Source organism: Jaculus jaculus, chromosome 13, assembly GCF_020740685.1.
Source record: "Jaculus jaculus isolate mJacJac1 chromosome 13, mJacJac1.mat.Y.cur, whole genome shotgun sequence".
NCBI classification, from domain to species: domain Eukaryota; kingdom Metazoa; phylum Chordata; class Mammalia; order Rodentia; family Dipodidae; genus Jaculus; species Jaculus jaculus.
Window position 1 is genome coordinate 47,142,328 of NC_059114.1, and position 14,960 is coordinate 47,157,287.

Genomic DNA, 14,960 nt, shown 5'->3' on the forward strand with positions numbered 1-14,960 from the left:
CCAAAACAGAGTAGCTCAGTGCCACTGAGGTATTCTCAGCCAGGGTTGGTCTTAATCTATTGGGACTGCTATAACAAAATCCCTCAGATTTGTAATTATAGACAACATAGACTTGCTGTTCACAGTTTTAGAAGCTGTGAAGTCCAAGACCAAGGTGGCAACAGATTTAGTGTCTAGTGATATACTAGTTGGTTTTAAAATTTTTATTTATTTATTTATTTGAGAAAGAGAGAGAGAATGGGTGCGCCAGGGTCTCCAGCCACTGCTAACCAACTCCAGATGCATGAGCTACCTTGTACATCTGGCTTATGTGGGTCCTGGGGTATGGAACCTGGTCCTTTGGCTTTGCAAGCAAGTGCCTCAACTTTTAAAACATCTCTCCAGCCCCTAATCAGTTTGTGTGTGTGTGTGTGTGAGAGACTGTGATAAATGTCTGAGAAACAATTTTCTTTTCTTTTCTTTCTTTCTTTTTTTAAATTTTATTTAAGACAAAGAGAGAAGCCGGGTGTGGCAGTGCATACCTTTCATTCATACCAGCACTTGGGAGGTGGAGGTAGGAGGATTACTGTGAGTTTGAGGCCACCCAGAGACTACATAGTGAATTCCAGGTCAGCCTGAGCTAGAAACCCTACCTCAAAAAAACAAAAAACAGGGCTGGAGACAGGACTCAGCAGTTAAGAACTTGCTTGTGTAGCCTTAGGACCCAGGTTCAAGGCTTGATTCTCCACATAAGCCCGATGCACATGGTGGTGCATGTATCTGGAGGCCCTGATGTGCCCATTCTCTCTCTCTCTCTCTCTCTCTCTCTCTCTCGTACTTCTTTCTCTGTCTCTCTCAAATAAATAAAACAACAAGAACAAGAGAGAGAGGATCCACTTTGTGCATCTGGCTTACATGGGTCCTGGGAAACTGAACCTAGGTCCTTTGGCTTTGCAGGCAAGCACCTTAACCGCTAAGCTATGTCTCCAGCTCCTAGCCAGTTTTTTTTTTTTTTGTCACTGTGATAAATATCACTTTAGTAGTAAAAAAATAATAATAATTTTTGTCTTATGTGGGAAGGCAGAAACATTATGTAGGACAAGCATGATGGAGGAAAGCTGTTCAACTCATAGCAGTCAGGAAGAAGAGATGAAGAGGAAGGGATAGTGGACAAAATATGCTTCAAAAACATGCCCCTAGTGACCTACTTTTTCTAACCAGGCCCTACCTTCTAATGTTTCCACCAAGTCCTAAAATAGTACTACTCCTGGGTGGGGGGTGGTCTTCAAGATATGAACCTTGCCGCCCTCAGCGCCGCCGACACCAAGCCTGGCACCACGGGCAGGGGCGCAGGGAGCCGCGGCCTCACATCGGCGGCGCCTGCCGGCGGGGACAAAAAGGTCATCGCAACGAAGGTTTTGGGAACAGTAAAATGGTTCAATGTAAGGAATGGATACGGTTTCATCAACAGGAATGACACCAAGGAAGATGTATTTGTACACCAGACTGCCATAAAGAAGAGTACCTTCGCAGTGCAGGAGATGGAGAGACTGTGGAGTCTGATGTGGAAGGAGAAAAGGTGCGGAGGCGGCAATGCTGCAGGCCTGGTGGAGGTCCAGGTCACGGCAGTAAACATGCAGCAGACCGTAACCATTGTAGACGCTATCCGCGTCGTAGGGTCCTCCACGCAATCACCAGCAGAATTACCAGAACAGTGAGAGTGGGGAAGAGAATGAAGGATGGAGAGCGCTCCTGAAGGACAGGCCCAACAACGCCGACCCTACCGCAGGCGAAGGCTCCCACCTGACCACATGAGAGGCCCTATGGGCGTCGACCACAGTCTTCCAACCTCCTGTACAGGGAGAAGTGATGGAGGGTGCTGACAACCAGGGTGCAGGAGAGCAAAGTAGACCCGTGAGACAGAAGATGTATCGAGGTTATAGACCACGATTCCGCAGGGGTCCTCCTCGCCAAAGACAGCGCAGAGAGGATGCAATGACGAGGACAAGGAGAATCAAGGAAACGACACCCAAGGTCAGCAGCCACCTCAATGTCCGTACCGCTGCAACTTCAATTACTGACGCAGACTCCCAGAGAACCCTAAACCACAAGATGGCAAAGAGACAAAAGCCGCCGATCCACCAGCGGAAAATTCGTCCGCTCCAGAGGCTGCGCAGGACGAGGCTGAGTAAATGCCGGCTTACCATCTTTACCATTATCCGGGTTAGTCATCCAACAAGAAGAAATGAATATGAAATTCCAGCAATAAGAAATGAACAAAAGGGGCTGGAGAGATGGCTTAGCGGTTAAGCGCTTGCCTGTGAAGCCTAAGGACCCCAGTTCGAGGCTCGGTTCCCCAGGTCCCACGTTAGCCAGATGCACAAGGGGACGCACGCGTCTGGAGTTCGTTTGCAGAGGCTGGAAGCCCTCGCGCGCCCATTCTCTCTCTCTCCCTCTATCTGTCTTTCTCTCTGTGTCTGTTGCTCTCAAATAAATAAATAAAAAATTAAAAAAAAAAAAGAAATGAACAAAAGATTGGAGCTGAAGACCTTAAGTGCTTGCTTTTTGCCCATTGACCAGATAAACTAGAACTATCTGCATTGACTGTGCAGCATGGGGTTTTTATTATTTTTACCTAAAGATGTCTCTTTTTGGTAATGACAAACGTGTTTTTTAAAAAAGCCTGGTTTTTCTCAATATACCTTTAAAGGTTTTTAAATTGTTTCATATCTGGTCAAGTTGAGATTTTTAAGAACTTCATTTTTAATTTGTAATAAAAAGTTCACAACTTGATTTTTTCAAAAAAAAAGTCCACAAACTGCAAGCACCTGTTAATAAAGGTCTTAAATAATGTCTTTGTGTAAAAAAAAAAAAAAAAAAAGAAAAAGAAAAAAAAAGATATGAACCTTTGTGGAACATTCAGTACATATGCTATAAGAGGTGACTACTTCCTGCTTTAAAAAAAAAATGGTATCTTGGGGCTGGATTGATGACTCAGCAGTTAAATTGCTGGCCTGTAAAGCCTAATGACCTGTGTTTGGTTCCCCAGTACCCATGAAAAGCCAGACGCACAAAGTGGCACGTATGTCTGGCGTTCTCAGCAGGTAGAGGCCCTGGTGCTCTCTTTCTGTCTCTCTCGGCCAGGCGTGATGGCATGTGTCTTTAATCCCAGTACTAACGAGACAGAGGTAGGAGGATCATCATGAGTTCAAGGCCAGCCTGAAACTACATAGTGAATTCCAGGTCAGCTGGTGCAAGAACAAAACCCTACCTAGAAAAACCAAAAAAGCAAGAAAAAAAAGAAAAGTACCATATTATTGTGGTTTCTTATGACAAAGGAACAAGGCAGCTCCTCTTAGCTTCTCTCATAAGGGCATTCGTCCAGGGGGCAGGGATGTAGTGCAATGGGACAACACTTGCCGGGCATGTACTAGGCCCTAGGGGAGGTTCCATCTCCAGCCAAAGGTCACCATATCCATTACCTAAAGGCACCATCTCTTTCGAAGATCACATTGGGGCTGGAGAGATGGCTTGTCAGATAAGGCGTTTGCCTGCAAAGCCACAGGACCCCGGTTCAATTCCCCAGGACCCACATAAGCCAGATGTACAAGGTGGCACAGTGGCTGGAGGCCCTGGTATACCTATTCTCTCTCTCTCTATTTCTGTCAGCCTCTTTCTCTCTCAAATAAATAAAAATAATTTTTTTTTAAAAGATCACACTGGGCATTAGGTTCCCGTGTACAAACTTTTGGGGATATCGGCATTCAGATCATAGTAGGGTTTTCCAAGGAATAAGCACCAGAGAGTATGCCTTCCCTCAAATACCTGAGCCATTCAGAAAGTCTCAAGGAGGAAGCTAGGTTCCTGTGAGTGCTCGTGGCTCAGGGCTCAGCTGGACTCTACTCTTGGTCCATGCATTCATTTATTCTCTCAGATTTGAGCAAATTGTATTTTTAAGGGTATATTACAGCACTATGTTAATATCTTCTAAAATATTTTTCCAGTTCAGTGGTAATTTGTATGTTCATTTTGTAATTTGTCACTTATGCAATAGATAGTTCTTCAGTATTTATTACCTGTCCTCATGATGCAGATAGTCCCTGACTTATAAATGGTTCAAGTTATGCTTTTACTTTTTGATTTCTTGTTCATGCAAAAGCAATGCATATTCAGTAGAATGTATACTTCTAATTCTGCATTTTGAGAATTTCTCCCAAGCTATCTTTGTCAGAGTTTTGGTTGTTGTGACAAACTACCTTAGAGAACAGCAGTTAAAAGTGCTTGTTAAGCTGGGCGTGGTGGTGCACGCCTTTAATCCCAGCACTCAGGAGACAGAGGTAGGAGGATCATCATAAATTCGAGGCCACCCCAAGAATACAGAGTGAATTCCAGGTCAGCCTGAGCTAGAGTGAGACCCTACCTTGAAAAATCAAAAATAAATAAAAAATAATAAAAAGTAAAGTCCTTGCTTACAAAGTCTGATGGCCTGTGTTCAATTTCCCAGTACCCACAGAAATCCAGATGCACAAAGTGGTGAATATGTCTAGAGTTTTCAGTGGTAAGAGGCCCTGGTATACCCATTATTTCTCTTTGTCTCTCTACTTGTAAAGTACTTTTTTTGAGATAGGGTCTCACTCTAGCCCAGGCTGACCTGGAATTCACTATGTAATCTCAGGCTAGCCTTGAACTCATGGCGATCCTCCTACCTCTGCCTCCCAAGAGCTGGGATTAAAGGCGTGCACCACTATGCCCTGTTCAAATAAAAATATTTAAAGAGAGGAAAGATTTATTTTGGTTCATACTTTCAGTCCATAGTTCTTGGCACCATCAATTCTTGGCACCTATTCATGAGACAGGACATGAATGTGGCAAGGAGCATGTGGCTGGGGATATTGACCTTATGGTGGACAGGAAGCAAACCTGGGAATGGGGAGAAATGGAGAGAATATAGCCTCCAAAGACATGCCTTCACTGACTGCCTGCTTCCAGCCAAGTCCTAACACCTAAAGGTTCCACATCTCCTCAAATAATACAACCACCTATATCTATATCTAATCCATATCATCAATATCTATGTATCTATGTATCTATGTATCTATGTATCTATGTATCTATGTATCTATCTATCTATCTATCTATCTATCTATCTATCTATCTATCTATATAGATATTGAAATATAAATGCAGTAGATTGCCTTCAAGAGCTGGGGAGATGGCTCAGAGGTTAAAGGTGCTTGTTTCCAAAGCCCACAGGCCCAGGTTTGATTCTCCAGTACTCACGTAACGATAAATGCATAAAGTGGCACATGCATCTGGAGTGCATTTGTGGAAGTTCGAGGCCAGCCTAGACTAAATAGCAAGTATCAGGCCAGATAGGGCTATAGAGTGAGATTCTGTGTCAAAAGACAAAACAGGGGCTGGGAAGATTGCTCAGTAGTTAATGGCATTACTTGCAAAGCTTGCCAGCCAGGTTCAATTTCCAAGTTGCCCACGTAAGCTACAAGTAGAAAGTAATGTCAAGTGTCTAGCTTGCATTTGCAGTGACAGGAGGCCATGGCATACTGTACACTTTCCTGTGCAAGTAAATAAAAATAATAAACAAAAATATATTACCTTGTATTAGTTACTTTTGTCATTGCTATGACAAAATACATGACAATCTGAGGAAGGAGTCATTCTGGGTCCTGGTTTGAGTCCATCACAGCAGGGAAGGCATGGCACTGGGAACATGAAATAGTTGGTCACCTCGCATCCTCAGTCAGGAGGCAGAGATAAATGAATGTTCATGCTCCCTCACATGGGACCCTAACCCGTGGATGGTGCCACCCACCCACATTCTCCTCACCTCTGTTAAATACCCTCATTGAAGCCAGGCGTGGTGGCACATACCTTTAATCCCAGCACTTGGGAGGCTGAGGTAGGAGGGTCGCTGTGAGTTCCAGGACAGTTTGAGACTACATAGTGAATTCCAGGTCACCCCGGGCTAGAGTGAGACGCTACCTCACAAAGCCAAAAAAGAAAACACAAAACAAAAACTAAATACTCTCGTTGAAAGCCCATAGATTTGTCTCCTAGGTGATTCTGAATCCTGTCAGGTTGATAAATGAGATTAATCTCACATGCTTCAAGACGATGGCAGCAGCAGCTGCCAGTTAGGCATGAGAACAGGAGGGTAAAGAGTAGATACTCTACAGTGCATTGTTGTTAAACTATGAATGGTAGGCTAGGTATATTAAATGAAATTTTTGGCTGTTTTTTTTTCACCCCCCTCCCCCCTCCCTCCCTCCCTCCCTCCTCCCTCCCTCTTTCTTTCCTTCTTTCTTTCTTTCTTTCTTTCTTTCTTTCTTTCTTTCTTTCTTCCTTTCTTTCTTCCTTTCTTTCTTCCTTTCTTTCTTTCTTTCTTTTTCTTTTTTTGAGGGAGGGTCTCACTTTAGCCAAGGCTGACTTGGAACTCACTCTGCAGTCCCAAGCTGGCCTCATTCTCACAACAGTCCTCCTATCTCTGCCTCCCAAGTGCTGGGATTAAAGGCGTGCACACCCCTGAGTATTTTATCATTAAAATTTTTTAACATTTATTTGTTTATTTGAGAAAGAGGCAGAGAGAGAGAAAGAGAGAGACAGGAATGAAAGAGGCAGACAGAGAATGGGCACGCTAGGACCTCCAGTTGCTGCAAACAAACTCCAGATGCATGTGCCACCTTGTGCATCTGGTTTATGTGGATACTGGGGAATTGAACCTAGGTCCTTAGGCTTTGCAGATGAGTGCCTCAACCACTAAGCCATCTCTCCAGCCCTATTTTATTATTTTTATTTCTTTATTATTTGCAAGGGAGAGAGAGAGAGAGAGAGAATATGTGGGCACCAGGGTCTCTTGTGATTGTAAATGAACTCCAGATGTATGCAGCACTTTGTGTGTGGGGACTGGGGAATCAAACACAGGCCATCAGGCTTTGCAAGCAAGTGCCTTAAAAATTTTTTTTTTGAGGTAGGGTTTCACTGTAGCCCAAGCTGACCTGGAATTCACTGTGTAGTTTCAAGGTGGCCTTGAACTCATGGAGATCCTTCTACCTCTGCCTCCCGAGTGCTGGGATTAAAGGCATGTGCCCCCATGCCCGGCAAACAAGTGCCTTTAACCACTGAGCCATCTCCTCAGCCCCTTTAAAGGCTTTTTTTTTTTTTTCTTCAAGGTAGGATCTCACTCTAGCTCAGGCTGGCCTGGAATTCACTATGTATTCTCAGGGTGGCCTTGAACTCACAGTGATCCTCCTACCTCTGAGTGCTGGGATTAAAGGCGTGCACCACCATGCCCCGCTTAGAGGCATTTAAAAAAAGATATTTTATTTATTTGACTGAGAAAGAGGGAGAGGAAGAGAGAGAGAATGGGTGCACTAGGGTCTCCAGCCACTGCAAAGGAACTCCAAACACGTGTGCCCCCTTGTGCATCTGGCTAATGTGGATTCTGGGGAATTGAACCTGGGTCCTTTGGCTTTGCAGGTAAACGCCTTAATCGCTAAGCCATCCTTCCAGCCCTTAAAGGCATTTTTTAAAACTTTTATTTTATTTTTTTATTAACAACTTCCATGATTGTAAACAGTATCCCATGGTAATGCCCTCCCTCCCCCCACTTTCCCCTTTGAAACTTCATTCTCCATCATTTCCCCTCCCCCTCTCAGTCTCTCTTTTATTTTGATGTCATGCTCTTTTCCTCCTATTCTGATGGTTTTGTGTAGGTAGCCTCAGGCACTGTGAGGTCATGGATATCCAGGCCATTTTGTGTCTGGGGGGAGCATGTTGTAAAGGAGTCCTACCCTTCCGTTGGCTCTTAACATTCTTTCCGCCACTTCTATGCAATAGACCCTGAGCTCTGGAATAGGTGTGATAGAGAGTGCAGTGCAGAGCACTTTTAAATGTATTTTTTTTTAAATTATTTTTTTTCAAAAATTTTTATTTATTTTTATTTATTTGGGAGTGACTGACAAAGAAAGAAGCAGTTAGAGAATGGGCGCGGGACCTCCAGCCACTGCAAAGGAACTCCAGATGCATGCGCCACCTTGTGCATTTGGCGTACCCTGGGGAATCGAACCTTGAACCGGGATCCTTAGGCTTTACTGACAAGTGCTTAACTGCTAAGCCATCTCTTCAGCCTTGACTTACAGTATTTTCAATTTACTATGGGTTTTTGGGACATTAATTCCATGGTAAATCAAGGAAGTTACTACTGTACACTTATCTGTACAAGCTAGGCTTATTCCTGGGCTCAGCTCCTCTCTCTCTCTGGTCCTCTGAGTATACCATGAGAAAATAAACTGTCCCCTGGCACCCTTCCATCTTCTTTCCTCCCTTTCCTTCTTTCCTTCTTTCTTTGAGAGCGACAGACACAAAGAGAAAGACAGATAGGGGTAGAGAGAGAAAATGGGCGCGCCAGGGCTTCCAGTCTCTGCAAACGAACTCCAGACGCGTGCGCCCCCTTGTGCATCTGGCTAACGTGGGACCTGGGGAACCGAGCCTCGAACCAGAGTCCTTAGGTTTCACAGGCAAGCGCTTAACCACTAAGCCATCTTTCCAGCCCCTTCTTTTTTTGAGAGAGAGAATATGGGTATGTCAGTGCCTTTCAGCAGCTGTGAAGGAACCTCAGACGCGTGCGCCCCCTTGTGAGCCCGTGTGACATTACCTGCTTGTGTCACTGGTGTGTCTGGCTAAGTCATCTCTCCAGTCTCTCCATTTTCTTTCCTAGACCTTTTTCATAAACTGGTAGGCACCATCTGGTCAGCTACTGCACAGGGACACTCTCCCTCTCTAAACCACTGAGCAAACCTTCGTTCTCCCGTACGAAACTGCTGACCAAAGTTTGCTCAGTGGTTGTGAAGTCAACCGCCCACATGCTTGAAGTGAAAATAATGAAGGCGGCGAATGGAAAACGGATGGCTCGCCTAATGCACAGACAAGGAAAAAGAACTGCAGATAGGTTGATGGTTGTCTCCTGGGGAAGACCTGTCACTCAAGGACCTTGTTTGGATTTACCTGCTCTCCACTCACGGGTGACCGGGAGTCCCTGGCCTCCACTTCAGTCCGCTTTCGCATGTCCAACTGCACTGTACCTCGTGGCAAGAGAAGGTGGCTTGGGAGGTACTCAAATCTACTTTAAACTCCCAGTTTAACGCTTCCTCACTGCATGGCTCTGTGAAAAACCTTTTAGCCTTTTTATAACCTTTGTCTCTCCACTTATTAAAAAAGGGAGTGCAACTTCAAGCCTGTGAAATTATTTAATGGATGTACACCATACGGCAAGTATCAAACAAGACGTTCAGCGGTAGATTTCGAACTGCGCGTGACTCTATTTGTAAAATAACTGATCGTTTTCAAAAGTGCACCCAATACACCACGTAAAGCGAGTGACCATGGGTGGTCTTACTTTTGCATGAATTTTCAAAAGGGCTATTTATTGCTAGAGGTTGAGTTTGTATCACAAACTGAGTCATGATGGCGTGATTTATTTTTACCTCCCGCCCACCCCCTCTCGGGTTTCTTTCCGAGGATCCTCCCGCTAGAAAGCAGTTAGGTTGTTGGGAAAGCCAACAAGGAGCCGAAGTTGTAGGTGGGCAGCTAGGCTGCCCCCCGCGGAGGGAAGAACACGGCCCGAGAGAAGAACCCCGCGGCGGCGCGGAGGGAGACGCGGGGGCGGGGCCAACGCCCCCGCCGGAAGCGGGGCGAGGCGGGCGGTGTCGTGGCAGGCTGCGATTGGCCGAGGCCGCGGACGACGTAACAGCCGCGCGCTCGCGGGCTCTGACAGCCGCCGCCGCCGCGTTTGCGCAGGAGGAGCGGGTTGCCGCCGCGGCCGCCTGGAATTGTGGGGCTTGTGTGTGCCCCCGGGCTGCCGTGCGGAAAGCCGAAGGTAGGGGCGGTGAGAGCCCGCTGACCCCGCCGCTGGGCGCCGGCCCGGGCCTGCTGCCGGTAGTGTTCTCGGCGCCTTTCCAACAGTGACCCGGGGTTCCAGCACATCCGCCCTAGAGTGTCCAAAGCCATGTTCCGGTGGGCCCCGGGCTGGCATCCCCAGGGCTGCCTTCTCTTATCTTTTCCAGTGGAGACGTCCCAACCCCTGCCACGACTGGAGATGGGCAGTGACTTCTGGCTCATCTGTTTTACCTTTCATTCCACCCCCCTCCAGTGTTTCGCATATGTCCCAAGAAGGGCTGAATTCGTTGCTCTCCAAGACCCCTCCGGGGTTGACAATTTGGTTGTTGGTCAGGACCTTCGAGTCTCTTCATGTGAAATTGTACCCTCCCTGCCCCCCATTGCATATTTTCTTTTGTCCTGACAGATGGAAGGCCTGCTATTCTAGTCGAGATTACGGATTATAAATTACCTAGGTAATTTATGCATAATCTGTAGACTGCCCCAGGAATTTGGGATAAAGTGGTGGTGTATGGACACCACCTGCTGTTCATATCAGGTGGCTCTCATTCAGGCGGCTGTGGCGTCCTCGTTTTGATGGGAAAGGGTGGGAATTCAGAAATGTCCAACAGCTGAGAAGCCAGTAGGACCTTCTTTTGCACTGTAGGTGGTAGGTGACTGCTAAAATAATTTTTAAAAATGCATTGATTAGGGCTGGGGATGTAGCTCACTTGGTAGAGTGCTTGCTTAGTATACCAGAAGCCTTGGGTTCTATCCTCTGTTAACTCAGCTCTGGGGAGGTGGAGGCAGGAGGATTATGAGTTCAAGGCCAATCTCAGGTAGTTTGAGAGTTTCAAGGGCAGACTGGGCTATAGGAGATATATATGTGCCCATATATATATATATACATATATATATGTATATTATTTTTCTAGTTTTTTAATACATATTTTAAAATGCCTGGCTTCTATTCAAGCCCAGCTGGCTCTCCCATCTCATTAAAACAAAACAAAACAAAACTACAAATTGCTTTGAGGTTTGGTTAGACTAACCCACACTAGGTAGGCAGGAGGAAAATGTATTCCATATTTGCTAAGAGAAGAAACTGATGTGTTTACAAATACTAACAGTGTTTGTTTTGACAGTGTGAAAGATTTTTGTGTATGCCTTTTTAGCTCTCCAGTCAAAGGTTTTTTTTTTTTTTTTTTCCCTTTTCCTTCTTGATTAAAGTATAGACAGATTTGAGAACTGGATACAATTTTAATGGGAACCAGAATGCAACGTTAGGGTTGATGTTTACAGTAACATGGATCAGGATTTGGTCGGTGGTCTTATTTGGGAATATGGTCCTTGGATGATTAAGATGGTGTTGCCATACATCAGATTTACCTTAACCTATGTTTTGGCTAATGAATTTAACCTGCTAGTTAATAAATGTGCTGTTCTGATGAAAATGGCAATAGAGAAGACTTTCTTCATTTTACTGATGATGAATGTGGAGAGAATGTTAGTAGGCATCTGACAAAACAGAAATAGAACATTGCCTGGTACTTTGATACTGTTTTCTGAAGGGTATTATTTGTTTCTCTGCTGAGGCAATTTTGAGCCCTGGTATGTCTCATGGTAGTGAAAAAGGGCAAGTTAAGTGAAAATAAAAAATAATAAAATGCATTTCAAAATCACAAATATAGTAGAACTTAATCTCCACTGTTGCTGTCCTTCCCATGCTATGTGTAGGAGCTGAAGGTGGCATCACCTAAGTGGTATGCCTATTGTGTGTGTGTGAACATGTGTGCATGCATGTTCATATGTGTGCATGTACACATGTATGGACATGTGTAGGGAGGTCAGAGGCCATTGAGAGTCTTCCTCTATTGCTTTCCACCTTATTTTGAGATGGTCTCTTACTGAATCCAGAGGTCACCAGTTTGAAGGTAGCTTGGGATCTTCATGTGTCTATCTCCTGATCCTGGTGTACTTCACCACACCAACATTTTACATGGGCTCTGGAGGTCTGGACTTAGTTTCTCATGCTTGCATAGCAAGCACGTTATTGACTATGATATCCCTAGATATTCCTAGTTGCCAAAGCAGTTTTGAAAATACACATCTGAAATTGTGTTTGTGTATCTTTAGATTACTTTGATTAATACATGACAGTGTAACCTTTAAAAAAAAATGGCCTGGATATTCATGACCTTATAGTGCCTAACACTACCTTCACAAGACCATCGTAATAGGAGGAAAAAATCATGACATCAAAATAAAACACTGATTGAGAGGGGGAGGGGATATGATGGAGAGTGGAGTTTCAAAGAGGAAAGTGGGGGAGAGGGAGGGAATTACCATGGGATATTGTTTACAGTTATGGAAATTGTCAATAAAAAGAAAAAGAAATAAAAAACAATTCTAGGGCTGGAGAGATGGCTTAGTGGTTAAGGTGCTTGCCTGCAAAGCCTAAGGACCCAGGTTTAAGTCCTCAGTATCCACGTGAAGCCAGATGCACAAGGTGGCACATGGATCTGGAGTTCGTTTATGGTGGCTGGATGCCCTGATGCACCCTTTCTCACTGTCTCCCTTTTCTCTGTGTCTCTGCTTGCAAATAAATAAATAAATATGTTAAAAAAATTTAAAACAAATACAGGGGCTGGAGAGATGGCTCAGTGGGTAGGGGTGCTTGCTTGCAAAGTCTGCTGGCCCAGATTTGATTACCCTGTATCCACATCATTCCAGAAGTGGCATATGTGTCTGGAGTTTGTTTTCAGTGGCAGGTGGCCCTGGGGTGCCCATTCATTTACACACACACACTTTCTCTAAAAAAATAAATAAATAAAGATTCCAAATGGCACATGGTTAAGCAACTTTCCCCCTTGACTTGTCTTTAGATGAATTAACAGGTCTTTCTTTTTGAGACAGAGTCTCTTATGCATTCAGATGTGGCCTTGAATTCTTGATCTTCCTGCTTCTTCCTCTCCATGCTGGGATTACAGGTGTGTTCCACAACATCTGGCTGAATATACATATATATATATTTTCAAGGTAGGTTATTCTAGCTCAGGCTGACCTGGAATTCACTGAGTAGTCTCAGGGTGGCCTCGAACTCATGGCAATCCTCCTATCTCTACCTCCTGTGTGCTGGGACTAAAGTTGTGTGCCACCAGGCCTGGCTAATTTTTTTTTTTCTTTGTGGTTCTTTTTTTTTTTTTAATTTAATTTATTAGTTTTCTTTTCAGTAAATACAGGCAGTTTGGTACCATTATTTAGGCTCATCTGTGATCTACCCCCTCCCATTAGACCCTCCTTGTTAATGAAAATGGTTCGTGCATTGTGGAGCTAGCCCCCAGTTATTGGTATGATAGATGTCTCTGCAAATCATGACCCAACATGTGACTCTGACATTCTTTCCGCCCCCTCTTCCGCAAGATTTCCCTGAGCCATGTTGGGTTCATTTTTGGTCTGCTTCAGTGCTGAGGTGTTGGGGGTGTGGTTCTTTTTTTGAGGTAGGCTCTTGCTCTAGCCCAGACTGACCTGTAGTTCAGTATGTAGTCTCAGGCTGGTCTTGAAATCACAGTGATCCTCTTAGCTCTGCCTCCCAAGTTCTGAGATTAAAGGTATGTACCACCATGCTTGGCTATTAATTCTTTTAAAATGGACATAACAGATTTTTAGAGTGTGGTAAGCATGAGTTTTAATCCTAATACTTATTGGCTTTATGACCTTGGGGGCATTACTTCACCTTTAGGTGAAGTTTTCTACTGCTTAAGATGGGAATGATACTCAAAAGATGGCTAAATGACATATGTATATATATCCATCTTTTAACTCAAAAGATGGCTAAGTGATATGTATATATCCATCTTTTGAGTATTATTATATATACACACATATACAAATGCATATATTTGTGTGTGTGTGTGACACACACACCCTTGGGACATAGGAATACAATAAATGCTTGTTTTCACCCTCAGGGATGAAGATGAAGACTTCCTTTTTCTTCTGTCCTGCTCTTCCTCCATTCTTCCCTTCCTGCCTTCTCCCTTTTTTGTATTTTCGGGGTAGGGTCTCCTGCTAGCCCAGGCTGACCTGGAATTCACTACGTAGTCATAGGCTGGCTTTGAACTCACAACCATTCATTTGCCTCCACTTCCTTAGTGCTGTGATTAAAGAAAGGTGTGCACCACCATGCCTAACTGATCCTCCTTCTTTCTCTGTCTTTCTTCCCTTCTTTCTTGTTGTTTTCTTTGCGATCCTGGAGATTAAAACTCAGTGCTTTGGGCTAGAGAAATTGCTCAGTGGTTAAGGTGCTTGCCTGAAAAGCCTAAGGACCCAGGTTGGATTCTCCTGGTACCCATGTAAAGCCAGATGCACAAGGTGGCACATACTTGTGGAGTTCGTTCATTGCAGTGGCTAGAGGCCCTGGTGCACCCATTCTCCCCCCACCCTCTCTCTTTCTGCCTCTTCCTCTCAAATAAATAGATAAATAAAATATTTGAAAAACCTCAGTGTTTTGTGGATGCTAGACACATTACTTTACAGTTGAGCTAAATCCTGGTCCATAGAGTTGCTGTTAATGAGAAAGTTCATAGGAACACGAGTCTCTAAAGGGAAGGTGTCCATTTCCGCTTCCTCTTCACTTGTGTAGATTCATGCTCTCATAGCTCATCTTGCCGCCTCCTTCACCTTCAGTCTTAAGGAAGCTGTGTTGCAGAGGCTGACCCTCTGCCAGTTCCCTGTGAGTGAGCCTCTTTCACGGGTGAAAGTTGGAGCATTCCTGCAGTGCTGGCTTGGTTGTGTATTCCTGAGAACTTTTCTCTGGGGTCCCAGTTGGTGTTTAGATCACGCTCTGTAGCCCAGGCTTCTCTGACTCCTAGATTTGGTGTCAATTTGGAGAGCCAGCCTTGTGGAGCTAATCTTTTCTCTCTTTGAGCAAGGCTGAATACTTTAACCTTCTCTGAGTTGGTCTTAAGCTGCAAACTTTGGTTTTCTACATGAGAGAGCTATGTGTTTTAATTATATGTGGTCTGAAGAGGGAATATCCTTCCCCTTGCTTTTTTCTCTTTACTACTGTCACCAAGGATTTCACTATT

General features: G+C 44.6%; 1 protein-coding gene and 1 pseudogene across 3 annotated transcripts in view; both read left to right on the forward strand.

Annotated features, from left to right (window-relative positions):
• Sil1 (SIL1 nucleotide exchange factor) overlaps nucleotides 1-14,960 on the forward strand; it is a 359,491-nt gene that overhangs the window by 23,053 nt on the left and 321,478 nt on the right. Inside the window, exon 1 of one of the 3 annotated variants that reach the window (XM_045132284.1) lies at nucleotides 9,750-9,871. The exons of 1 other annotated variant lie outside the window; for it this stretch is intronic. The gene's annotated coding sequence lies outside the window, so the exon portion shown is untranslated. Of the gene's footprint in view, nucleotides 1-9,749; nucleotides 9,872-14,960 lie in introns of those variants that run through there. One more of the 3 variants, XM_004652447.2, reaches the window with a different exon arrangement.
• On the forward strand, nucleotides 1,272-2,637 carry LOC101600113 (annotated as a pseudogene).